Source organism: Euphorbia lathyris, chromosome 3 (genome assembly GCF_963576675.1).
Source record: "Euphorbia lathyris chromosome 3, ddEupLath1.1, whole genome shotgun sequence".
Taxonomy (NCBI): domain Eukaryota; kingdom Viridiplantae; phylum Streptophyta; class Magnoliopsida; order Malpighiales; family Euphorbiaceae; genus Euphorbia; species Euphorbia lathyris.
In genome coordinates this window covers 25,294,996-25,302,953 of record NC_088912.1, presented here as the reverse complement: position 1 = coordinate 25,302,953, position 7,958 = coordinate 25,294,996, and positions in this window count along the sequence as shown.

Here is a 7,958-nt window from a genome sequence, read left to right as displayed (position 1 = left end):
GGACCCAAAAAGAATTGGGTACCTAAAGATGAATGATTCACAATGCAGGTAAGCCTGAGGTGCGTGGAGAAGTCAAAGCTTTGGTATATTGACAGCGCATGCTCGAGGTACATGACTGGTGATGAAACTCAGTTCATCACACTAGAGCTTAAACGAGGTGGTAATGTAAGCTTTGGAGACAATAAGAAGGGTAAGATAGTAGGGTCAGGTACTATTGGAGGAAACCCCACTATTGAGTCAGTCTCCTTAGTTAAAGGTCTCAAGTATAACCTATTGAGCGTAGCTCAGCTCTGTGACAGCGGTAGACTGGTTGTATTTGACTCCACTCAGTGTCGGATACTCGAGGGTAAAACAAATAATTTGATTTTAACTGCCCCTCGTGTTGACAATGTGTATATGTTGAGTTTGGAAAAACAATTTTCAAAAAATATATACTTAGTGTCAAAGGAGGATAACTTTTGGCTATGGCATAGGAGACTTGGTCATGTAAGCATAGACCTCCTAGCCAAGTTAGCAAGAAAGCAATTAGTTGAGGGATTGCCCAAGTTAAATTTTGAAAAAGATCAATTGTGTAATGCTTGTCAGCAAGGTAAACAAACTAGAAAGTCATTTCAAAGTAAAAATATTGTCTCAACCAAGAGACCACTGGAATTACTACACTTGGATATTTTCGGACATGTCCAGCCACTCAGCTTGGGCGGTAAGAAATTCTCCTTAGTTATTATAGATGATTTCTCTCGGTACACTTGGATCATCTTGCTGATAGCAAGGATGAAACATTTGAGATGTTCACCACATTGATTAAAAAGCTTGAAAATGACAAAGACCTAAGAGTAGCTTATATTAGAAGTGACAATGGTGGAGAATTCAAAAACCAACAGTTTGATGAATTCTGTGAAGCCAGTGGTATTGACCACAATTTCTCTGCTCCTAGAACACCTCAACAAAATGGGGTGGTTGAAAGGAAAAACAGAAACAATAGAGGTCAAATGTGACAACAAGAGTGCCATTGACTTATCTAAGAATCCAATCCAACACAGCAGGATGAAGCATGTCAGCATAAGGCATCACTTCATCAGAGATCATGTACTCAAGGGTGAGGTCAAGCTGACCTACGTATCAACAAACGAACAGCTTGCGGATATCTTTACGAAGCCCTTGTCTCGTGAGCAATTTAACATATTAAGGGAAGCTATCGGTATGTCTAATCCTCTTCAATAATTCTATGTGCTTAATTGAATGTTGAGTGATTACCATGCTGAATGATTTGTGATAATTTAGTAACTGTGCATGCTGAGTCATAAATGCCAGAATCTCTGTCGATTGATCATCTCGAGGTAAAACAGCTAGTTCAACGAATAGGATCAATTCGAACCCCTATAAATAGTGGAAGAATCCCCACTTATCACTCTTTACATTCGAAATCCTTGGCATTCAAATCCCTCTCTCTCTAAATCCCAAAATCCTCTCAAAGAATTCGTAATCATGTCGGATTCCCAAAATATCTCCGGTGGCGGTTACAACGATGACCACACCGATGTAAACCCTAAGTCTCCTCCTCAGCAGGAGTGTAGCGAAACTTCCGCTAAAGGACAATGTCAGCATGACCAAACGCCCAGCAAAAACCCTAAAACTGACCTCGCAACCTCTTCAAAGAAGAAGAAGAAAAAGAAGGACAGGCAGCCCAATGAAAAATTCTTTGTTAAGGTGTACCCGAGCGTAAAGAATCATGAGGTTCTCCGATGTCGATGGTTCTCTCCAAGCTTCATAACGGATGAGCAATCGTTCTGTGAATGGATTGAGAAAATTGAATGGGCTGGACTCTTTTCACTTCCTGGTAGAACCTACCCTAGGTTAGTACGGGAATTTTACTCCAACCTCTGTGCTGACGGAAATGATGCTGACCATCTGGTAACCCACGTCAAAGGTAAGAAGATAACAATTACCCCATCCTATCTCGCAACCTTACTAAATCTGCCAAACACCGGAATGGAATTCAGGACTACCAAAGAAAAGCTTGACCACATTGCAACGTTCTGTAAACCAGCGAATCACAAAGGAGAAATACCCAGTACATGCATGGGTCAAAATCAAAAGATGGCTCACTATCTCCTGACTAACTTCATCTTCCCAAAAATCAACTCAGCATCATCAGCTTCAAATTTCGAGCAGTGCTTCATTTGGCACATGCTGACTTACAGCCCTCTCAACATGCCCGTATTTCTGGTAAAAGCACTTAAACGGAGTACTATCAAGCTCAGGCTGGGTTCTCTTATAACCAAAATCCTCGAAGACCATCAAATCGACTTGATTAATGAAACAGAAACCTGGGGAACTGAAATCACGGCTGCCTTATTGTTTGGGTTAGTATATGACCAACCCATCAAGCCCAAGAAGGGAAAAGGGGTCATCGAGGAAATCGAGGAGGAAGTTGATGATGAGCAACCTCAGGAAGAGAACATCGCCATAGCTGAACCTGCTCATCAAACCAAGCAAGAGAAGAAATGGAAAGCAATCCAAACCAGCTCAAAAGATGTTGATGCTGTTTTAAAGAAAATCTGGATTGTCTCAAAGGGGAAGAAAGTTGATGCTGAGCAGGGTAAGTCAGCAGAGAAAAGAAAGAGGCAAGATGAGCCTGATGAACTGGAAAGTGAGGAAACCCCTCTGAAGAAGAAAAAGAAAATTTTTGATCCAAGTCCAATTGATGCTGTCCCTCTTGGCTTTGAGGTTCCTGATGATTCTCACTTCGTGAGAAGCTAAGAAATTGACCTTGAGCAAATCTCTGCTGATCAAGAAGCAGAAGAACTAAGAAACAATGCAGGTCAGCATGATAATGATGAGGATGTTGAGCAACATCAAGAAGCTCATGCTGAGCAAGAACAAACAGGGAATATTGAGCAAGTTGAAAATCCAGCTGTATAAAGTAAGACAGTTGATGCTGAGCTCACAGAGCAAGAAATAGGCATAGAAGGCCTCAACACTGATCTCGGGGGTAGAGTCATCTCTTGATTCCATTCCTGCTGACCCTTCTCCTCTAAAGACCAAAAAGTTGAAAAGGCTTAAGAAGAAGGCCTACAAATCTCCAGTCATTGACCTCCTAAATGATTCGCCTCTGAGGGATCAAATCACTGACCTCATGGATCTACAATTTAAGTTCTTCTCAAAGCATATTGAGTCCTCTACACAGGAAAAACAAGCCTCTGTTACTCATACTGAGCAACACGCCAAGACTCCAGAAAATCCAAACCAAGCCGAGCAAGAGCTCGAAGTCCTAGCTGCTCAAGGAGACAAGCAAGCTAAGGAAAATCCTGCTCAACCTGAGGTGCCTCTTCCTGCACCAACTCAAGTCCATGTTGAGCAGGTAAATATTTCTACAGATCCACCTCCTTCCCATCACATTTTGCAAAATGTTGAGCAGTCAGTTCCTGCTGCTAATCAAAATCAAAGTCCAGCTGCTGACCATACTGGCACTTCCACTCAAGGACAGCACCAAACACCTCCTTCATCTGGTGCTACTAGAATCCCGACCACTGAGCTAAATCCTGAGGCACAATTTGCCTATCTTCATGCAACTGAGTCTGGACGTCGCATTATTGACTCCGCTCAAACTCTTCTCCAGGACTTACACTCTTCTCATGCCAACCATGTTGGGCTTGCAAATGCTGAATCACAAGAATTCTCGTCTGTCACTCAGTTTCTCAATGAGATCAAAAATCTCAAAGATTTAGTAAGTGTCATGACCACGGTCCAAGCCCAGCAACCCAGGCAAGAATCTATTGTCAAGCTGGCCGAACTGCAATTGATGATGGTGAATCATATGAATTCACTTCAGGGACAAATCAACGCTCTACCTGCAGTCAACATGGGCTATGCTACATCTGCTAAGTTAAGTCACTATTTTAACAAGCTGACTTCTGAGCTGACTGGCACTCGTGAACTTCTCTCCTCAACTTTCCAATGTTCGATGGATGAAATTAGCGAACATTTTCATCTTCTAAACCTGAGTAAAGAGGAAATGGAAACTGACTTGATAACCAATACTATCCTACAAACTACTCAAAGCTTATTTAGACATGTGCGTCACACAAACGCTCAGCGTGACATTTACGACAAGGTTGTACTTCGAATGTACCATCAATCTTATGCCCAGCTAACTGACGCAATATCATGGCTAAGTAAATCACAGGAATACATACTCAGCATGATCAGCGCATCTGTTCGAGTCCCCGGTTCCATTCTGGATGATGGAGTCCCAGTGTTTGATGGGTTATTTGAAAGCACGAAACGTCTCAAGGCTTATTAGGTCAAGCTGACTCGTGCTGCTATCAATGAAACCTTCATCCCACCTCCGCCTGACGGTGGAAAAACGGGGGAGAAAGAACAAGCTGATGGAACTCAGCCAAAGGCAGGAGAAACTTCAGGCAGTCAGCAAAAGAGGAGAGACAAAGGCAAAGGGGTAGCTCAAGTCAATAGAAAATAGATTAGCTTTAAGAAATTGACTTATGTATTTTGTATGCTGACAATTTATATCATCTTAAGCATCTTTTCATTCACATTGTTTTTCATAAGTGATGCTTACTATTATACTATATGCTGATCTATCTAAAATTGAACAAACAAATAAATTCAAATTAAAAATATACTCAGTACACATTAACTCTGATACATCCACACATAAACTCTGATACCAAAACTATTTATGTATCAAACTGAGTAAACATTGAACTCTTCTGAAAGTTGACCTAGGCTCATCTGAATTAGATCTTAGAAGGTCTAGAATTGAACTAAGTCAGTATAAACATGTCTTCCCTTATTACTCAATTAAACCTTAGAAGGTTTACAGTTAAGTTAAGACAATATATGCAACCCTTACGGGGGAGTAATTTCAGAAGAATAAAAAGTAATTCAATCATGGGAATTTCAATACTGAGTTCTATAAATTAAATATTTTGCCAACATCAAAATGGGGGAGTTTGTTGAAACACCTTTCCACAAGATTTTGATTTGACAAAATCATTTAAGTTTAATCCATGATTAAGAGACAATTAAATTTAAGTGCTTTGATTTAATTGTACTAATTCGTTTGTTCAATATTGAGTATAAACATAAATGCAAAAGGAAATAAAAATTAAGACAGGACAAAGTCATCATGAGAACACAACACAAGCTGAGTGAAGAACAACTCAGCACAAGAGAAGATAAGTCATCTTTAAAACAACAATTTAAGAATGAAGAAGCTGAGTGGAACGAAGCTCAGCATAAAAGAAGTCTGCTTCAGAACTAGATCTTGCAGAACGAAGCTGACCATGGAAGCTGAGTGAAAAAGAACTCAGTATGAGATTTGGTGACAATCAAAGACAATGACTATCGAAGTGAAGCTGTGTGATCTTCAGGACAGCATGAATGATCCGTTAGCTAAAAGACAAATCCGACAACTGTCTGCACCAATAATTGAAGCCTTGGAATTACGCAAAAGCCAAATTCCGAGATGCATGGGTCAACTGTTCATTGCTATAAGACAAACTGCCGCAAGAAGACAAAGCCTGTAGGAAGAAGACAAGCTTGACATCTGAAGAAATCAGAAAACAAGATTGGCCTGCATATCTGAAGCTGACCAGAAGTTTGTCCCCCAAAAGAGCCGTTTTGGATTCAACGGACAAATCAAATTCAAAACATTTGATCCTCAAAATACAACTATAAAAGGACAAGCAATCCTCCTGGATAATTGCCGATTTGATACAGAAAATATAAGTGATAAAGATACAAATTCAAAGCACTCAAAAACAAGAAAGAGATCTTACACCAACTTTCTATTCCTTGTGTAAATGCTAGATTGATTGTCTGTAATCATCTAAAGTGTTCTTTACATGAAAAAGAACAAGTTTGTTTTCAATTGTAATATTGAGAGTGTTGTGCTGAGTACTCGGTACTAAGTACTCAGTGGTAGATAAATCTAGGTGTTGGGTTGTAGCACTTAGTAGGAGTTGAGTAGACGAATAGAGGAAGGTACTCTTGCATATTCAACTGCCTTGTAACCGGTTTGTGCTCTACCTTTAAAGAGCTTAGTATTGGATTCTAAAAGCCCGGAGAAGTCTGGGGACTGGACGTAGGCAGAGAGGCCGAACCAGGATAAGTCATACTGAGTAATTTCTAACTCTCTTTATATATATACATATATATATATATATATATACATATATATATATATATATATATATATGTGTGTGTGTGTGTGTGTGTGTGTGTGTGTGTGCATGTGTTGCTTGTTATATTTACTCAGCATATAAACTGTTTAAAGCTGACACTGAGTAAATTAGAGTGCTGAGTTGGAAGCTGACCACAAAAGTGTCAATTCCCAACTCACAAGTGAAACAGTTTTAGTCAACATCTGACTAAAGCTGTCTTACACTAAGATCGGCCAAGCTGACCAAAGCTGAGTTAATAAACTCACTAAAATTATCAAGTCAGCAAGATTAATTAGCGAAAAAGTTATATTAGTTCCTAACCCCCCCTTGAAACTAATCATACGGGACCGACAATATACGGTTCGGTTCGGTTTAAACCGAACAAACCGAATTAAGTTAAAAATACAAAATAACAAATAAAAATCACTATATTTTCTCATTAAATTTACCTCAACAACAACAAAAATTGAAATACTTTCAAAATATATTTATATTGGATTATTATCTCAACAATAAAAAAAATTAAACTTGTAAAATCAAATATATGTGTGTATATATATAAAAGAATGTAAAATATGTGTAATTCGGTGCGATTCGGTTTTTTACATTTTCTATCAAACCGAACCGAATACCGAAATAGACTTAAAATTAAAATCGATACCGAACCGAATTGTTAAAAAATCAAATTCAATCGGTTCGGTTCGGTTCAGTATGCGGTTTACCGATGCACACCCCTACTGGTGGTCACTCAACGCCTCAAAACGACCTTTAACGGCCTAAAAATAAAAAATCCAAAGCGTTAATGATATTCTAAGGAACTTTGATTCTTGAAAATTTTCGTTTTGAGGTTATTTAGGTATTGTTTTGTTAGGAGATATACTTAATTTTTAGAGAGAGAGCTCCAAAAAATGTGATTTTGGAAAATAAAAAAATATGATTTCATGGTAAATATCGTTCTGAACAATTTTAATTCTTGAATATTTTTATTTTGAGATCGTTAACGGTCAATTTGGCGAGTTAGTTAAAATTGAGTGGCAACCGGTGTTAAAAAAAGTGTAAAGTTCAGTGGCTATGCCATTAAGAATTGAAGTTCAGTGATCATAATATTAAAATGAATAAAGTTGAGTGGCCATGAGTGTAATTTATCCCAAAATATAGTATCGTTTTTAAGGGTAAATCTACAACCATGGTCACTGAACTTTACCTATTTTAACATAGTGGCCACTAAACTTCAATCCTTAACGGTATGGTCACTGAACTTTACATTTTTTAACACCAATGGTCATTCAACGCCTCAAAACGACCATTTACAGTCTCAAAATAAAAATTTGAAGAGTTAATGATATTCTAAGGAACCTTAATTCTTTTAAATTTTTGTTTTGAGGTCATTTGGATGTTGTTTGGTTAGGAGAGAGAATGTTTGAAGAGAGAAAGATTCAAAAAATGTGATTTTGGAAAATAAAAAAAATGTGGTTTCATGGTAAATGTCATTCTGAACAACTTTAATTCTTGAATATTTTCATTTTTAGGCCGTTAACGGTCATTTTGAGGAGTTTGTTAAAGTTGAGTGGCCAAAAGTGTTAAAAAAGTATAAAATTCAGTGGCTACGAATGTAATTTATTCTTCTTTTTAGTAGTTTTTTTTAAGAAGGATAATTATTTTATTCATTAAAATACTACATCGGACAAGTTTGAATTTGCATCATTAATATCATAGATCATGATATAACTATAATAGACAGTGCTTGAAACTGTTTTTGGCATAAGGGTGAGA